Raw genomic sequence first — 21,444 nt, forward strand, 5'->3', positions numbered from 1 at the left:
CCGCCACATTCACAAAAACTAGCCTCCGTCCTAAGAACTGGCAACAAACTCAGCAGGCATGTCTTTTTTCTTAAATATTAGGTTTAGATTACCGAGATGACCGAGGTCCCTAAGCCTGCTCCTAGTGTAAGAGTTGAAGGCGTCTAATGCAAAGGTTATTCGATCTGATGAATCCGTAAGGACGTGTTTAGGGCAAAATATTATAGTATCTTCGCCGTGTGTGACGCCCTTTATATACGCCTAAATACGCCGGATGGAGCCGAACTTATACTCGGCTAAACTGACAACACACAATGGAACGTAAGTAAGGGATACCGGATACTGTAATCGACGTGAATTCGTTTTAAACCCAAAATCCTCACATCGTAAATCGTCACAATAAAACCTGTCCTCGCTTCGATTCATATCTCGCGACGTATCGCCTTTGCGCAATGCAAGTTTATCGCGTTTCGTAATACATAAGTTTGTGAACGATTGTTTTGTGTCAACGGATATAAAATTACCTTCGTGTCGCGTCCGCATCGTTTGGCGAATATGTTCGTTGATCAAACTTCGAATTTGTGTGCGTCACGCGGATCGTTCGATACGTTTCGAACCGCAAAACGTACTCTACGAAATGAAGCGTTAATCTCTGGATCGACAGCAATTTGTAAGCGATAACCACAGCTGCAACATGACACCCATACCATATACACTCGATCGGTCCACTCGCTCCAGAGTGATTGATGGCGCGGTGTCAATATCGTGTTATCGCCGACACCCCAATCTATCGGCTGGCACGATGAGATTGTTGCATAAATTTTACAATGCAGATATATCGTTACAGAATTTAATATTTGGCTCAAACAATGCCGACACCGATCGAGTAGAGCGCATTCAATTATAATTGTTTTAATCTAAAATCGGATTATTAAAGTTCCAAATTTTAACACAAAACCAGCCCACTGAGTTTCTCGCCGGATCTTCTCAATGGGTCGCTTTTCTGATCCGGTGGTAGATTCTGCGAAGCACGGCTCTTGCTAGGGTTCGTGTTAGCAACGTCGTCAAGTTTGAGCCCCGCGAGCTCACCTACTAGTTAAGGTTACGCTGAAATAGCCTCTCAAGGCTTAGAGCTTAGGTAGAAAAAAAAAAAACATTTTTAAGTATACACAAATAATATTCTAACAAACCTAAATTCCAGATTAAAGAATTGGTAGAACTTGAATTGGTTTTAAAACCGATCCTAAAAATGATGATCCTTGAATTTTGAGATTAAAAATTGCCCACGAAAATAACAGCGGACGAAGTGAGGCGTGTGACGAATTATTAACGCCCCAAACAATTTGGACAATAGAGCGAACAGCTTTCGTCGGTACCCTGCGCCGCACCGCCGCGCCGCTCCCCACAATACAGAGACTTCACTCAACACATTTATTTTCTGTGAAACGCTTCGTCAAGCTCCGTGTGCCGGGATAATTCTCTAAAATATAAAAAAAATACAAGCACATAACGAGTTCATGTTTGTGTCATTCATTTCTGGTTCTTTTTACCCTTTTCCCTCGATACTAAATGGGGTTATCACATCACACGGTAGTTGAGTTGTTTTATAGTTTAACTTGCTTTTAAAAATTGAGCTCTGGGTTTGATTTCAACATTCCCTATATTGATTCGGGAATGACAAATCGGGATAGGAAACAGTAGTTATGTTAGAAAACATAATCCCGCATTCCGTTTATTATAAACGAAATCCGAATTAAAATTCGTTGTTCAAAATTCGAATATAGAGTCGAGAGCGATCAACAGAGCGTATTAAGCTCACTAAAAAAAACGTCTATTAGTATATACAACAATATCGTGATACAACAAAGTGTAAAAAATATTTAACGACAATATTAAATGTCAAACGTACCGGTGCGGTGTAGTGTACGAGTAATATGCGGCAAATGTACATTTTTTTTTTTATTATTGCTTAAATGGGCATCACGAGCTCACAGCCCAGCTGGTGTTAACTGGTTACTGGAGCCTATATATATACAACGTAAATGCGCCACCCACCTCGAGATATAAATTCTAAGGTCCCAGTATAGTTACAACGGCAACGTTTACCCTACCATTCAAACCGAAACGCATTAGCTGCTTCACGGCAGAAATAGGAGAGGTGGTGGTACCTACCCGTGCGGACTCACAAGAGGTCCTTGTAACTGCAGCTGATGATCGCTTCGGTAATAAGTTCGCGTGCTAAGGCACAATGTTAAACCGCTCGATACTTCTGTAGTTCAACGTTAAAAAAAAAACACGACGTTTTATATACGTTACAATTCCCCTTATGATAATTTCGAACTAAAAAATACCAAGCACGTAATTGCACGCGCGCTCGCATACTTTCGCATTTTTAATCTCGTAAAATTGCGAATATCGCTTACCGTTTAGTTTTGGTTATTACAAGAAAATAAAAGCGTAACGATTTTTAAAAAAAACCCGAAGCATTTGTATTGTACACGAGAGGAATGTCACAAAAACTTTTATCGAACGTACCTAAATATCTATTTATGTCCTCGTCGATTTCAATGTTTTTACAACACAATCAATCTTTGCGAATACAATCGATCGTTGTTGTGATTTATCTCATATTTTATTTTTCGTAAGCCTAAATATAGATAGCTAGATAAGTCGCAGATAAAATGAATCAATTTATTTTATTAAAACTGAAGGATTAAATAAAGTGTAATAACTCTTGAATAGGATCATAAAACGAGTTACCTATCCGAATTCACGTATTGGAGTAGGATTACAATATACGAAACGCAAGCAGCTATATCGTATAAGTAAACTCATAACATAAATACGGGACTCGATAAAAATCCCTCGTGGTCCCCTCTGCCCCCACTCGCTCCGAGTTCGCGGTATGCTCATAACATTCGCACTTTTGATCTTTCTTTTGATATAATATAAAAAACATTTTTTTTGCCTCTGAGCTTGAATACACTTTCAATGAAATGTAATTTCAGACTTAAGTTCAATATGCTTAGTGCGAGTTTTTTAACGTTGTCGATAGCGTAAAATTTTTTTCTTTTTCTACCTATGCTGATAGCCTTTGGAGGCTATTTCAGCTTCGCCCTAACGTTTGTAGGTGAGCTCGCGGGGCTCAAACCGGAGAGTTGCTAACACTGACCCTAGCAAGAGCAGTGCTTCGCAGAATATACCACCGGATCGGAAACGCGACCCACTGAGAAGATCCGGCGAGAAACTCAGTGGGCTGTGTCTGTGGGTAGCGTAAAAGATAGCTCATATTCGTATAGAATGGGATCGTTTGCGTACGTTTGCCGCTAGGGGCGCTGTTCCAACTGCATACAAAATAGAGTTAACTTTTACGCTTTCGAGAACGTTAAGAAACTCGCACTAAGCACACTGAACGCGAGACGGTCCCCGCCGTTAACCGAACTTGAGTTATCAGGGATTCACTTCATGTTAATCTTGTTTATGCGAGTGGATATTTAGTTTTTTTTTATGACTCGTATTCCGTGCAGCTGTTTAGTTACGTTAGCTGATGATTGTCGGACGCGTGGGAAAATGTATAACTGTAAACACAGCGTTTATTTCCCCGTTGTGTAGCCGGAGTGAACGTGTGGATAAGCTGCATGAATCATCACACATCTATAATAGTTTTTTTTTATTGCTTAGATGGGTGGACGAGCTCACAGCCCACCTGATGTTAAATGGTTACTGGAGCCCATAGCAATCTACCACGTAAATGCGCCACCCACCTTGAGATATAAGTTCTAAGGTCTCAGTATAGTTACAACGGCTGCCCCACCCTTCAAGCCGAAACGCATTACTGCTTCACGGCAGAAATAGGCAGGGCGGTGGTACCTACCCGCGCGGACTCACGAGAGGTCCTGCCACCAGTAATATGTGTCGATGTGTCGATTTTGTTAAATAACTGTTTTCCTATTCTTACCGGACTAAACAGATTCGCGGCAGAGATAGGCAAGACGGCGGCGTGGATCTGTGTGCTCGTATTGGCCTTTTATCTAAATAATAGGTAAAGTATACTCGTAGATAGGAAAATAAAAGAATGATTTTCAACAAATACAAGAATTAGCGTGAAAACATACAAACGTTTTAAGAAGCGATGACAACACAATAATGCTATTGCTTTCGCGTGATATTTCCATCAGGATCACGAGAATAATAAAAAAAAATGTACGCTTTACTATTAAAGCGTGTTTATTTTAATTTTTTTACTATAACTCTATCTGATAAAGAACAGGAAATTCAATGATGAATCCTCTAGTGATTAGACTTACATGGATTCTCACTGCTACATAGCTCGACCGCACACACATACGAGGTATGTACATGTCGCTAATAAACACTTCAACGACTCCACGCACGTACCTACCGCGTCAACTTGTACGGACACAAATTGGTTTTGTTCTACATCGGACGCGGAACATACTGTTTGCTACAACAGTATGCTGGTTCCATGGAATTATTGCGGCCGACGGCTGATAGACTGATAATGGCTCCTCACAGATAATTACTTACTTTACTTTACTGGTGGTAGGACCTCTTGTGAATCCGCGTGGGTAGGTACCACCACCCTGACTGTTTCTGCCCTGAAGCAGTAATGAATTTGGGTTTGAAGGGGTGAGCAGCCGTTGTAACTATACTTGAGACCTTAGAACTTATATCTCAAGGTCGGTGGCGCATTTACGTTCTAGATGTCTATGGGCTCCAGTAACCACGTAACAACAGGTGGGCTGTGAGCTCGTCCACCCATCTAAGCAATAAAAAAAAACTTCAAGTATCAGTTTCCCTAGTGAATTGATATTAAAGACACTTAAAGACATACAAAAGCGTTCTGTTGAGATTTGAAGGATTGTTGCGAAACTACACGTGTACGCAGACAAATTACGTGTTGATATTATTTTACACTAAGTAGTGTATAACAGCTATTTATTTACCAGCTTTATATCTGAAATAAGCGTGATCAAATGATAACGACATTTTTATGATTATTACCGTACAACAAACAATCTCAGATTAAGTTTATACTTTGTAAATGTCCATATCTAATCTTGTTGAAATAAAAAAAAAAAGAAACAAGGTTACATGAGGAATCTGAGAAGCCTTTTTTTTTTTTATTGAAACAAGATAAAAATACTCTATAAATTTATATTCGAAATCTGACTTTAAATATTATTATTTTTTTATTTCTTAGATATGTGGACGAGCTCACAGCCCACCTGGTGTTAAGTGGTTACTGGAGCCCATAGACATCTATCTACAACGTAAATGCGCCACACACCTTGAGATATAGTGCTAAGGTCTCAGTATAGTCACAACGGCTGCCCCACCCTTCAAACCGAAACGCATTACTGCTTCACGGCAGAAATAGGCGGGGCGGTGGTACCTACCCGTGCGGACTCACAAGAGGTCCTACCACCAGTAATATATACATACCTAGTCAAGTAGGTATAGTCTACTATAAATTCGAATGAATAAGTTTTATTTATGAAATGTCAATGTAATTACATTAAAATTCGTCTAGGATTGAAACACTTTTATGGCATAACATCGCGCTTCTTTTTTCGAACGTGTTATTTTCATCTAAACACGGACAATAAATAATAATGTCATGATTTTTTTACGTCAAAGTTCGAAATCAAATTTCAACAGTATTTATATTCACGTTACAAGACTATCGTAATTCAAATTGGACCATTATTTAACCCGAAACATTAACATTACGAGCAAAACAAACAAACGTATTTACTGATTTTCCCTTTGATGGTCGATACAAAGTATATATTCCATACTAATTAAAATTATTAAAAAATTATTAAAAACTAGCTGACCCGGCAGACTTCGTAGTGCCTCAATCGATAAATAAAAGACCTAAATTTTTGTATAAAATAAACTTAAAACAAACAAAAGGAATCCGTCCGACGGGGGACATCAAAGGAAAAACAAAATTGTTATTTTTATTTAATTCTGAGCATTTTCATATTTAACTGCCTTTTAAACCTTCTCTGGACTTCCACAAATAATTCAAGACCAAAATTAGCCACATCGATCCAGCCGTTCTCGAGTTTTAGCGAGACTAACGAACAGCAATTCATTTTTATATATATAAAATAAAATTACAAGTAATTAAATTCGCAGGTCGTGCAGTGGCGCGGATCTTCGAACCTTTAAGGTCACCCGTTATCGCTTCAACGATCACAAACACGTGGTCGGCTGCTCTAAAATCCATGTTTCCCATATCATTATTACAACAAACACACTTATTAACATTCGAACTAGTCACTTTCACAAACAAATGATAAGTTAAACTAGTTCTTGGAGTACACACATTCGACAACGCATAGAATCTGCCCGTAATGTTTTGATAACGTAGTTAATAACCAGTTGGAGAGTTGGAAACAAAGTAACATTGGCGCAACACCAATGTCGTTTACAATTCTGATTTAATACACTAGAAGTTACAAAATGTCGGAAGTATATTTTTATACCGCTGTGGAAATATTTGTAGACTATTTGATGAGATTCGATGTGATTTTAGCTTGTTTGTTTTGTTGTTTTTTCATTCTATTCTCTGGAAGCATTGAACGAAAAGGTAGCTTACACTATTCCTAATTCATTTACAAAACAGGTTCCCTACATTTTATTTTGGCAAGGATTATACATTAGTTTTAATTCTAATATTTCTCCCTACATTACTTCTATATGTGACCAATAATAACCTCTTAAAATTAGATCGCGGACACGATCAACTTTGTCAGTGAAAAAAAATGGTAACATAGTTCAAACAGTTTCGGACTGATTTTACGAATACAACCTTATTGCTATAATAAAATGGTTTGCCATTTTTTTATCTTATTAGATTCATGGATTTCCATTTCAATAGTTAACTATTTAATTAAACCTTTTCGGCCTCACGAGTATAGGACTGCTTTTGATTTTTCAGATACAAAGATTACATTTTAGATTAATTGTAAATTTAAAACGACCGGAGACGTGAATTGCCTTTTATTATTATTATAAAAACGAGTGTCGGTGGTAATTTGTGAATTTAACTGAGAAACCAATTCCAATCGTGTCATTAGGTAACGCTGCTATTCCGGACTCAGCTATGCGATGACTAACGCTCTAAATTATTTCTCCTGAATACACGTAGCCATAAAATAAAGTCATTAGTCAATGAAACGATTGTAGCAAACGAAAGAATACATATTGAAGCGACATAAAACTCGTTGAGAATATGAGTACAAGTGTAAGAACGCCGGCTGGCTATCTTCCAACGACCGTCATTATTGTCACGCAACACGCAGCCATCATTTAATGTCAAATTTACCGTGACACACAAAATGCCTACCGATTACCTCAATATACCATTCGGTAGAAGTCCAACGTGAGAGGTTGTAAATAGCAATAAAATTCGGAAAGATTTCTCTTTGTTCCCCCCCTCAAGCGACTTAAGAATTCATTTGATTTTTAAAAACATAGATTCGTCGGGAGCAGACTAAATTAAGAGTAGATGTATTTATGTTTTTAAAGCTGGGTACGCAGCACGTCACATGTGTCGATAAGGCGAGTGACGTCAACCTGGGTTGGATGCATCTTATAAGACGCCGGATTCCCGCTCGTGGCGATTACTCTTGCCGATCCGAAGTACTCAATGTAGGGTCCCAAGGTGTACGATATTGCATAAGCTCACTCGATATTAAACTCAAAACAAATACCGGTCTTTGTGAGTTATCAGCTGGAGGCAAAATATTAAAGTCACAGAGGTTCGGCGTAGTCTCATTAAAAACGTTTCCGAGAGCCGCGGTCCCCCCGGCTTACGGCTTACAGCTATCAACGGTACAATACCATAATCGATTTTATTGCTGATCCCTATAAAATCGGTCGCCGGTTTGTTTTAGTTTTATCGCAACCCTAGTTAATCTTGCGAATCAATTCTGACCCCCGAAACGGCCTGTCGTACATATTTTTAAATGTATTACGGCTCTAGATTTCATAAAAATTAAACTGTCAACCGAACCAATTTCTTCTCTATAAGTTAATTTGGCTGTAACAGATTTATGTGTACGTCGAACAAAAGACTATTCTCTTATAAATATAACTAGACGATGAACGGTTTTTTTTTTATAAATTGTGTTTTTCGGGTGTCTTAACAACGTCATCTGCTGAAATACCTTTAGTGTTATTGTGTCTTTAAAAATAGTATTATTATTCACTGGGAGAGGAGGACTATTGAAAACACGATTAAAACAACATTTTCTTAAAATAAATCGTAGGCTAGATCGATTTATCGCCCCCGAAATCCCCTTTAAACTAAATTTTATGAAAATCGTTGGAGCCGTTTCCGAGATTCAGAATTTTATATATATTTATATACAAGAATTGCTCGTTTAAAGGTATAATATATTAAATTTAACAAGTCTCAGTCATTACTTGTCTAGTTACTTAAATGGAATAATAACAAAGGAGACGGAAAATCGTGGGCCAAAAATGTAATAACTTGGAATGTAGTCTAAAAAATTTGTCATATTTTTTTATATAAGAATATAAAAAATCACCTCAATCCTCTTTCTGGGACCGGAGAAAAATGAGAAAGTTAGTTTTTGTCGGTATAACGGTATGATCGATTTAATTAATCGATTACAGGATTATAAAAAGAAAAACATTGCACTAGGTAATTAATGCAAAGTAATTAAATGAGCGATTTATACTTGTTGTATACAAGTGCGGTATGCGCCGGATTTCATTGCGATTATATACATAAATGAAGAAAAAGTCTATTATTACTTAGCAAAGTAATATGATTATCGATTTCAAATCGATTGTATTTTTGATGACAGCTTTGACAGTAAGCTGACATGACGTTTGTTCATAGATTATACAATTATTTTTTGGCGCTTGTTGGTTTTTTCTGCTCTACTCGTTTTGTATCTTCGACGCATTTTGAGTGTGTATCTATCCGGCTGTTTTTATATTTTCAACGATCACTGCTTTATTATTACGGATTCCAACTCTGCCAGCCTTGTACGACAATTGCTTCTACACTGGACACCGAAGATCGCTCACACGTTTGACTTGAAATTGTTGCATTGGATACTGTTGAAATTATGGATCGCTGTGTGAATTGTGGGATAGCAATTCCATATTCCATACCTGATATATATCATTGATATTCATTCATAATATGACATTTAAAAGATTATCCAATGGATATAATAAACATTTACTTATGCTTAAATAAGTTATTATTCAGCTCTTTTAAAGAGATTGTAACATAACCTAACTTTTACTAAATCTTTAATAACTCGGCTCTCAGATTGAGAAAACTTTTATAATTTTCAGCAAGGTACTGATAAATCTGAATCTATTAATTCATATTAGTTTCATCACGTTACATTCGGGCCCAAAAATGTATGTAATCGTTTCAGTCTCCTTTATATTGGAGTATATTTTATTTATTGCTTATATTGATGAATCAACTCTCGGCCCGCCTAGTACGTGTATTCAATGGCTAACCATAGTCATTAGAACGTGAATACCGCCACCCACTTTAAGACTTTATGGTTTTTTGTCTACCTATGCGCCCGTAGCCTCGAGGGGCTGGTTCTTCTTCTGATTTCATCTACATTAGAGGACGACCTCACGAAGCAAAATTTAGAAGACTTTGCTAACATCTGCCCTAGCAATAGCAGTGTTTTGCTGAATCGCGACGATCGAAAAAGATGCGGTGAGAAATTCAGAGGACCATATCCATGGGTGAAACATGATAAGTCTCAATTGAATCGTATAACGGTTGTCGCCAATCAAACCGGTCGTTTTCCGAGACAACACGTGCGATCTTACAATACCACACACTTACAATAATTACGCAAACTTATAAAATTGCTTATAAAAAGTTGTTCCTACGTCGTGTAAGGCCTTCGTGAACACGTGTTAAGTGTGTATTTCCTCCTTATGAAAATTTATATATGTTTGCGGGATTTGAAAATGCGGTATTAAGTATTAAGCTTTGTATTAGGTATATAAACAACTTTCAGCAAAATAGTTATTGTTTTTTATGTGTTTCTCGTACGAATAAATATACAAACGAACAAACAGATAGACTAACAAATTAACTACTGTACAGTTTATGGAACTATGTATACCTAAAATAAAATGAAATTACTCATGTATAAATTAATTCATATTAAAACAGAAAAAAGCTACTAAAGTTAATTCGTATCCTTCAAGTAGGTATGTTAATAAAAAAGGCCTAATTACGTAACAGTTTACGTTTGGTGCCAACATTATTAAATGGTTAAACTGAATTTAAAGTTTTATTGAATAAAGTGACGTGTAGTTTGCTAGATGAGTCGTCTATTATCAAAGGTGGCAATCTTGTGCATTTGGACAAAAAAATGTTATTGATATGGCGATACAGATTGATTTGAATATAATCGTCTCCTTCAAAGAATACGGTTCAAAACCGGCATTAAATAAAGTATTAACTTAACCTGTTATTTATCTAAGATGTCGTTCAGAAGAGTTTTGTGACTGCCAATGGAATACAAAGTCAATAATTCGTTTTTCTGATTTACCAATAATTGTCCAAAAGTCACATTGCCGGCTTTGATAATACTCGACTCAGATAGTAGATAGAAGGCACAGAGGCGTTAATTAAAATACCATGAGGACAATACAGAGATGACACGTTGAGTACGGAGCCGGGTCTGTTTGAGTCGAGTCAAGTTGCAAGCCGAGTTTGGTTAGCGGCAAAGCAGAGTCGCTCGCTTGCTGGCGCTCGCTCCTGTAATTTGATTTGGAGGGGACGGTGAGCGGGGAGGGGTGAGATCGATAGCGCGCGGGGTCCGTGCGGGGCGCGGGGGGCCTCAACCACCAGGCGCGTGTTGTTATGGAAACCGAAGCTACCCTCGCGCCTCCAGATTTCGGTCGGTAGTCCCGCTAAATTAAACAAAGAAGATCACTGATATTATTTCCAAGTTACTTGGGATGTTAATGGTTCGAGCAACTTAAATATTAGGTGACGTTTTAATGTTAATGGAGCTTTTGAATATAGGATATTGTTAGTGTTTCGGTCGTAAATATATTTCACGAACGTTCTATTTTATTTAGTGATTGTAACACAAATAGTTTTTGTTTAATTTTCTACTTTGAAAATTTAAAAATGTTTTTAATAACACAACATAACTTTGAATAAACAAAAAAATATTTGTTTGTACTTACAGCATTCTATTTATATTCTGTATTTCGTAAAAAGAATGCAAAATAAATTCGCTTCACACAAAAAAAAAATAAGCCAGCGAATCTCGAATAAAGAGATGTAAGTAAGCGTGTGTATAACATGTATTTGTTACGCAGTTTGAAACGATATATTTGCTACTTTGAAATTTTTTAAATGTTTTTAATAACACAACATAACTTTGATTAAACAAAAAAATCTTTATTTGTACCTACAGCATTCTATTTATGTTCTGTACTTCGTAAAAAGAAAGCAAAATAAATTCGCTTCACACAAAAAAAAAAATAAGCCCGTGAATCGCGAATAAAGAGATGTAAGTAAGCGTGTGTATAAAATGTATTTGTTACGCTGTTTGAAACGATATTGGAAGCGATAAACGTTGAAGTCGGCCGGCGAAAAGCCGAACGCAAGCCACAAAATGAATTCCAATTTACACATTTGTGGGGAAAAATCTTAGTAGCGGTCCCGACCGCATCGTCGAGTTTTCATAATACCTGTCCTACGTAATACGAATGACTACACGTGAAAAGAAACTTCAATACTTTAGAATTAATTTCAGAAAATTGTTCATAATGATATTTATTATTCTCAGATACACATATTCAGTAGTATCTTAATTACGAGGTTACATTTGAACTTATCAGATTTTATTATTAATACGCTTTTATTAGCTTCAGACGTATGTGTGTGTTAGTATGTAACGGAATCTTTGAACATGTTTTTGACTCCCTTCAAAACGTTGGATTAACTCGAAATTTGGTATACTTATTAAGGACCGACGACAATTCAATATTAAAAAAAAAATTGAAAAAATTGAAAACAACTAAAAAATCAAAAATAAATATTATTTAAAAAAAAACTAACAAAATACGCTTTTATAGAAAACTCCGCTTTTTTTTACAATAAAATATTTTTTTCTTACACTATTTTTAATTCAAATTTATTTTCATTTTTTAGTTGGATTTTGTATAAAAGAGTATTTTGTTAGTTTTTTTTAACTATTATTTATTTTAACAGCAAACATCGTCGATAATATTATCTTAGCCGCAATAATTTCACTTACACTGTACTGTTTACGTGTAGAAGCGCTGGCGGCAGAGAACAATTCTATGGGCTCATTTAAATTGCCTTCAATAGGCCCATTTAAATTGCCTAGACCAGAAGATAAGCAGACACGAAAGGGCGGGCGATGATGTTAATGCAGTGCACTTAACCTGGCCCGCAGCACCTTGCGCCCAACCAAACTGGTTCTTACGACGACCTTCGTTCACTCGACGGCTAGTTCTTAGCGTTTATGTCGCCCTGGTACAACCGATTGTTAAACTACACTTTAACTGATCGGAAGAACATATTTTAAAACGATTGGATACATCTTTTTTTTTCCTAATCTTTAGTCGAACTATGTTTTGTTGTTATTTCACCAAGAAAAAAAAATAGGTGACTCATTTTACCCTAAAAATTTTATTGAACAACAAGCCACGTCATATTTTCGCAGAAGAATTTTTTGCAAAATATTTTATTAGTTAATCTGTTAGCAATCTGGCTACTAATTAGTTTTTCTTTGGTTATTTTTAATCTTAGTTGTGGTTTATTCTAAAATGGTTTTGTTACGCTGACTAATTCTATTTTAAATGCATCAGGTAAGAGATTATCCGCTTACGGACAGAGGGTTACAACATAGTTGATTTGTAAAGATTGCTGGACGAATAGAATTATTATGTAGATAAACAATGGATTCCAATACACAGAATGACATTATTATCCTATCCATAACATAAAAGCTAGAACTTTCTTATTACGGTATAAAGAAAAGTCTGGAAATAACATGGAGGATGAGATATTTAGTCGTATTTTATCGTCAGAGCTGAGTAAATTCTTCGAAATAAAATGGAACAGAATTGTTTTCGTCGAAGCGCTCGTAATTTTTGTACATAAATGGTATTATTAGAAGCTAAACAAAGCTGAATGATAATTTCGATGCCTCCAATGAACACTACGCTAACTCCAAATTCGTAGATTTACAGGAGGAGCGTTTAAACGAAATAAGTTTATAAAATCTTTATTATTGCAGATATATTTATGGTAATTTTGTGTAACTAGCTGATTCACTCTTGCTTCGAACCCCATCAATAATGATTAATTTGTAATACTTTTAACATAGTGAAGCGATTTGCGTGCAAAACGATTATTTCAAAATTTTGAGTTAGAGTAGTGTTCATTGGAGGCATCGATTTGCAATCATTATACAGAGCGCATTATCATTTAAATCATTGAAAGCGAAATCGAAGAGGACTGAATTGGAGGGTGCTTCAATAGATATTAGAACTTATGTCGCAAAGTGGGTGACGTTGTTGATATCTATGAGTAACCGGTAACCATTTAACATCAGTTGGGCCGTGAGCTCGTCAACCCATCGAATCAAATCAAATAAAAAGAAAAAAAATCAACCCAAATGAAAGTACATACTTGTTGAACGTCAAAAGAACTAGACTCCGTCCTGAGAAGAACTGGCAAGAAACTCAGCGGCCATGTCTTTTTTTTAAATATTAGATATTTTTTTTAAATATTAGATTAATAAATATATATAATAACAATAGTAAATTTCCAAAGCAGAACGATCATGTTACCAGATTAGAGACTTTTATAATAATCCACGACATTAGTCGTCGAACATGGAAATGGTATAGCAATTCACGGTAGAGTAATGAAAGAGGCGTCTCTCTATAAATGGAGAGGCAATCCGTAAATCGTGACAGTGTAATCGCGTGAATACTATAATTGGCTTTAATCAAGCTATATGGCCCGTTAGTCACAGATACATGGTTATGTATTAAACCTGATTGTTCTTGTGTTACCGGTTACATATTAATATTCCATTAGGAACATTTACTATTTGTTTGAATTCTAATGGCGAAACATGTTCTATGCGTAACGATATTTACTTTGATAAAACATTTCTTCTTCTATATCGTTCCCTCACTACTGAGGATCGCGACCACATGTGATGTTCTTCCACTGTGTTCGATCTACTACCAGACTACCACCAAGTGCTTCTCTTACTAGATCTCACGGGCTGGTGTTCTGCCCACGGCGAGCTTGCCCTCAATGCGACCCGCAATTATGAGCTTCTCTTATTCATGTCAAAAACAAATAAAACATTTATTTTTATAATACGCATATGTATTGTGTGTGCGTGTGTGTGTGGACTTTTTGGCGAGAACGCGAGTGTGTGATTTGTTTTATTTTGTCTATTTAGTGTTTCTTCAAGTTTAATTAAATAATAACGGTGGTTTATTAACTGTTTAACATCTGTGAAAGTGCACAAATGTGAGAAAATGAAACAAAGCCGCTGGACGTAACTTCTCGGGATCCTCCTTCTTAGTCCACTGAAAAAATGTCAGTAAATGACCACCATTTTACTGAATTATATTTCATCTCATTTCATTTAATTTCACTTTATATTATCATTTTTCATAATAATAAGAATATAAATTAAAATTAGACTTGACTTAAAGGTCTTAGCTACCAGGTCATAAAATCCCTTAAATCTATATTATGTATATACATAAACATTGTGTATGTTTGTGTCACAAAACAAAACAAACAAGAGTCGAATATTTTATGAGAATGTGTCACCTTCACGCGTCTACAAAAACGTATGAATACGCCGAGAGCCGGAGTAATTGCTCGTTACGTCATATCGCGTGGTAAACGTCGCTAAGAAATTTCTCCGGGGAAATGGGAAAACAAATGAGAGAGCTCTTATCTACGCATTACCGGCGCGCACAGTGATTTACGATCCGGCTACTAAGCTCCACACACGCGAGTCTTGCCCAGACACACATTATACCGGTTTTAGTGAGTGAAAAGACATAACCTCGTTGAGAAACATACGTGAATTGAGTGTTAAACATGTCAGTTGCGACGTTGCAAAACGCTTCAACATATTATTACGAACAAGAGTGTTGTTTGACATGCGGCTCTGTCTCACGTAGGGTTTCGAAATTTTAATGTTACAATATATTATTTGAACAGTTGAAGTCGTCGTGGCCTAAAGGATAAGACGTCCGGTGCATTCGTGTTGACCGACGCACCGGTGTTCGGTACCAATTTTTCTAATGAAATACGTACTCAACAAATGTCCACGATTGACTTGCACGGTGAAAGAATAACATCGTCTAATAAAAATCAAACCCGAAAAATTATAATTTGCGTAATAACTGGTAGTAGGACCTCATGTGAGTCCGCGCGGGTAGGTACCACCGCCCTGCCTATTTCTACCGTGAAGCAGTAATGCATTTCGGTTTGAAGAGTGGGGCAGCCGTTGTAACTATACTTGAACTATACCTTAGAACTTATATCTCAAGGTGGGTGGCGCATTTACGTTGTAGATGTCTATTGCTCCAGTAACCACTTAACACCAGATGGGCTGTGAGCTCGTCCACCCATGTAAGCAATAAATAAAGAAAAGAATACCCTGTGCTAATATAAAACAACTCGCGCAGCCCAACACTGATCTGTAGAAAACACATCTAAAACAACCATGTGATAATAATTAGTAAGATTCCGAATACTTTATGATATGCAAACGACTGAGAATTTATATCTTGAAACCAGTCTCGGACATCACGACATTTTAGCTCAAACAAAAAAAAAATAGTAACGTTGTGAATCATGACCGTAATATCAAGATAATTATCGAACGTGATACAAAGAAGACGTTAAAAAAAATTTGCTAAAATTAAAATTAATTGCTAAGATTAGTCTATTAGTGCCAAAACAATAACTCTAACAGCCGTAACGTAATCATCTAATAACGTCACTGCCTCGGATGTCTTATTGAAAATTTGAAATTAGCCGTGGGCTGCGGATCAAATAGGGGCCTATTACATTAGCATAGCGTTTAGTTTGAGAACATGCCTAAGAGGCGAGGTACGAGTGAGGCGCGCCGCGGGCGTAAGGCAAATTGCCAGTGGGCGGCCGCGTCATGATCCCGCGACCCCTACTATAAATACTCTATCTAACGTGCAAGAACCAGTACCACACAAATAAAACGACTGCTGAACAACAATAAAACAAATAAAAATCAAGACCCAAAACAACAAGCAAGAGATCGAAATTTAAAAAGATTTGAATGCAATTTAATAGCTTTAGAACAAGATAAGAATTATGAAAACGTAGAATTTAAAGTTCAATAAAACGAAGACATTGAACAATTTCACTGGTGGTAGGACCTCTTGTGAGTCCGCACGGGTAGGTACCACCACCACGCCTATTTCTGCCGTGAAGCAGTAATGCGTTTCGGTTTGAAGGGTGGGGCAGCCGTTGTAACTATACTTGAGACCTTAGAACTTATATCTCAAGGTGGGTAGCGAATTTACATTGTAGATGTCTATTGGCTCCAGTAACCACTTAACACCAGGTGGGCTGTGAGCTCGTCCACCCATCTAAGCTATAAGAAAAAAAAAAACAATAAGCAAATGCAGATGGCCGTGTTCACGCCTCACGGATTGCGTTTAGTGTCGGGCATTGCCGCATACGGCTGTGCTCAATAAACCAAACCAGATCTAATCAACTGCGATTCTAATAGTGTTTGAGTTGAGAATATAGGGGAAGACAGCCAACATACGCTCCCTTAAGCACACATTATGCACACATTATATTATCGCTCCACAATTCAATTTCACTCAAATGTGCTACCAATTTCTACTAGTGTTTTACGAGTAAATTGACATTTACATACGTTCAAACGGGCCGGCAATAACATGTTGATGCAGTCACGGAAGCCCAAAGATAAAATATGCGAATAATAAGCAAACGAATGAAAATAACAGGGAGGGTTCGTTCTCAAAGTTTAGTTCACAACACAACTTAGTAGCAATAATTAGTTCACTCGCTGTAATTTACCGTTTTGAGCGTTAAAAATACTCAAAAATACGATATGATTGCGCGCAATCATCTTAGATCTATGGCCCACTGAGTTTCTGGCCGGATCTTCTCAGTGGGTCGCGTTTCCGATCCGGTGGTAGATTCTGCGAAGTACTGCTCTTGCTAGGGCCAGTGTTAGCAACACTCCCGGCCTGAGCCCCGTGAGCTCATCTACAAGTTAGCATAGGCAAAAAAAGATCTATGTATATGTGGAACTAAGTGTGTCCAGAACTTTTCAGAAATAAGTGATCGATGTGCGCTCAATAAAAACAGTCGAAGACGTAGGCAGCCTTGACCAAAACATATCTCATCTCAATCAATATTACATAGTTTGTTATGGAGTTTAAGTTCTGAGTCCGCCTGGAGATCACCGAGATTGTGGGGCTTGAGAAATAGCACTCCTACGTAGTCCACAATCAACTGGAGGTACACGTTAAAGTAGCCTCTAAAAAGGACAGATGAAAAATCTTCATTTATCAATGTCCCACTCGTCACCGAAGTGCGGGTTTGCAATACGGGTGTACCTACAAGAAACTAAGCAAATATCCAAAAAAAACTTCGGGTATTAACTTCGAGCATTACAATAACCCATCCTCGCCGGGTGTTACCTGAATACGATCGAGCCGTTTTTATCTATCAAGCCAATCTTATTTTTTTCAAACTACTTACACTAAGTACTCGTACTTGATGATCAGAATCCAAATGGGATTGGTAAAATTCATATCATATCGATATTGTATTTGTTTTACTCCTCTTTTTATCTATACTAATTTTATAAAGAGGAAAGATTTGTTTGTTTATTTGTATTGAATAGGCTCCGAAACTACTGAACCGATTTGAAAAATTATTTCACTGTTTGGAAGCTACACTATTCCCGAGTGACATAGGGTATAATCTTTTTTGACAAAAATTAGGGATCCTTACTAAAACTTCAATAATGTAACCCAAGGTGTAAAAAAATTACCTAAAATATTCTTTACATCGCATGCCCTGCGAAAACTATTGATGATTCTTTGTAGAACACATTATTATTTACAAAAAGTGTCGCGACAGCGTATGTCTAACTATTATAGTTATGCCGCAATAAGTATTCTTTTATTTAAAAAAATAAAACAACCTCAAATATCGTTAAATTTTTTGTTAAATACCCGAGCGGAACCGCCTAGCCGGAGCGGGCCGCTAGTTATCTATATGTTTATTCTGTGATACAAAAATATTTACCAGCAATGAATTGAAATTGAGTTTAAAAAAAATTCTTTTTAATGATGCACGTCTAAATCCTGAGATTCTAGTACGATAAGTTAAAAAATACCAGTTTTTTAGTCGTCAACAATATTTATGTAGGTAGCATTTTTGAACAAACAAATATAGATAAAAATACTAACATTCTTGTCATTATTTGTTTATATCTCCAAAGAATTAAGTTGCCCATACAAATACTTCTTTTACAGTCATACAGTTGCCCATACAAACCCAGTCCTCGTCGACTGCGGAATATAGACCTCTCATAATAATTATGTGCCACTGAACGCGGTTTTCGACTCTTCTCATTCCGTTCTTACTGGGCGCCTTCGGTAGGTACCTAAGTAAGGGCTCCGGCTGGTCGGGAGTAGGTACTCGACACTTTTTGCGATTCGTTGACAGTTTTGTAATAGAATCAAAGACGTTACATGTTTACACAATAATTATACAAATAGTAAAACAATTGAATAATTGCGAAGCATTGCGAACTTGTGCGAAGATATAAGGCGGTCTTAATTTTAAAGAGATAGAAAATGTCTTTGTTTATCAAAAAAGATATAATTTCGATCGACACGTACAACAAAGAAGTAAAAATAGAAACACGCAACACTGAACATAGTATTGTTTAGAACTACAAACAAGCCAGAGACCACGTGCATTATTAACACCGTTGAAACATTTATTTTATATACGAAATCGATTTGAAGTGTTCAAAATGAACCAGTTAACGTACGATATTGAATATTGACATAAATACGTTCGTTCGTAATTCGCATGAATGTTGAAAACACGCAAGGCTTGACTAATGTAGGCAGGACGTATTCCTGCTAAGGAAATGAGAAAGCGTGACAAAGAACAAGCCGTGTGACAATGAATATTACGCTTCACCGACTTCGGCGACGCGTCCGTCCGTCTTTCTGTACGGTGCCCTTATAGCTTCTTAACCGTTACGCTGTTGAGGGGACGAAAACATAAAAATGTCCCTTTTCATTGATCTGTTTTGTAGAATTTTCAACGAGGTATTTCGATGATCGTTCACGGGACCCTCGTTCGGACGTAGTTTATTCTCTGCTTGAAGCGATGTTTCTTTGTGTTTCGTCTTGCTAATCTATTTGTCCTTTAGTCAATGATTCGTATCTGAAGACGATTTCGATTTATGGGCATTACGTGTTGTATTATATTAATTTCGTAGATCTATAGAGCACCTCAGTTTTCTAGTTGCGACAAGGTTTACTGTGCCCATGCTATCTGCGTCTTTAAGTCGATATGTACCTATTTTTGGTCACGATTTCAAGGCGAAATTTGGGACCGTTGTTTAAGATACTTTTAAGTTTATAAACCTCCTCTAAATTTATATAGATTATCCATATAAATTGCAAATATGGACTGAATAATGTAACGTAAAATAGTATGTTTAATTCTATTAAATAAACATGTACATGGGCACAAATCGTATACATATACTAAATCGTTTGTTTCCCTTTACATTAGTATTCCAAGTAAAATATTTTTAAACAGTCGAAGTTTTACAACAATGGCGGCTTTAAAGTGCCACTTGTTATAACACAACATGTTTGTTTCCAGAGCTAAATTCGCAAACATATCTTTGCCCGTCCATTATTCTAGCAATTCACGACTATTCTTAAATGAACATCTGAAGTTGTTAGTATAGTGAAATTATTTATTTATTACGTGTCTTCATAGCATACCCGAGCGATGAAAAGTTTGAGTAAGGCATTAACAACAAAACTGTTTTAGCATGATATGCGATTTTAAAATAGTGTACGCGACACGACGCAATGCCTCAGTAATTTCAGTTCGGTGTTAAGACGTGTTTAATCTTCTATCTATATATATAAAAATGAATTGCTGTTCGTTAGTCTCGCTAAAACTCGAGAACGGCTGGACCAATTTGGCTAATTTTGGTCTTGAATTATTTGTGGAAGTCCAGAGAAGGTTTAAAGGGTAGATAAATATGAAAATGCTGGGAATTAAATAAAAATAACAATTTCGTTTTTCCTATGATGTGGCCCCCGTCGGACGGATTCCTTTTGTTTGTTTTAAGTTTATTTTATACAAAAGTTTAGGTATTTTTGAGGCACTACGAAGTCTGCCGGTTCAGCTAGTTTGTAATAAAACAGACAGCGAAATTCATAGTCGAGTTAGTGAATGTTAGGTCTTATTGGCAACTACCGCAGCGAAGTTATAGTGTGTAATTTTGAGTCATTTATGAGCGTCGAGCGCTATCGGCGAATGCCCGCTGCCGTCTAATGGCAACGCAAACAGACGGACCTTGTTGACATGAGCGAGTCGACCGCTTTATAAATATTTCGTGTGGCGGTCGCGCCATTATCCCATTAGGGAAGGGCATTACTCACTCACAATGTGAAGCTATTAGCCGATGTGGGACGTTCGATACATACTGAACGGGATTATCGCGCGACAACTTTATGAAAAATTCTTATGAAATTAAAACTGTAAAAATTTGTATTTTTATACTGACTGACTACACAGTAAATCACTACATAGTATAAAACAAAGTAGCTTTCTCTGTCCCTATATCTGTATGTCCCTATGTATGCTTAAATCTTTATAACTACGCAACGGATTTTGATGCGGTTTTTTTTAATAGATAGAGTGATTGAAGAGGAAGGTTTTTATGTATAATAACATACATTAAATAGTGGAGAAATCAATAATAAATTACAGTTTCCGAAGCGAAGCGAGGGCGGGTCGCTAGTAAAATATAATTAACAAAAGATCATGTAATGTACAAATTGTAGTGAATTCTCCAAAACTTCTTAATCGTATCCAATACGAATACGACCAAGTAGTGGATTAATAATGAGATGTTCGTGACGTTGCTTGTAAACATTCGCTTCAAGTAACATGGCGTAACGATCACAATGTTTTTAGTTATCAGTAGGTAACTGTGAAGTTTGATTATAAATTTATAGTATATACTATATTCTGAACTTATATCAAGTATCAAATGAATTATTTATGTATAAATATAAAAGTGACAT

At 36.6% G+C, this 21,444-nt stretch overlaps 1 protein-coding gene across 6 annotated transcripts in view; it reads right to left on the minus strand.

The window, feature by feature from the left end:
* Positions 1 to 21,444, minus strand: part of LOC114239547 (uncharacterized) — a 131,064-nt gene that overhangs the window by 108,710 nt on the left and 910 nt on the right. The gene's annotated exons all lie outside the window — the stretch shown is intronic.

This window comes from Bombyx mandarina, chromosome 19, assembly GCF_030267445.1.
Source record: "Bombyx mandarina strain Sakado chromosome 19, ASM3026744v2".
Taxonomy (NCBI): Eukaryota; Metazoa; Arthropoda; class Insecta; order Lepidoptera; family Bombycidae; genus Bombyx; species Bombyx mandarina.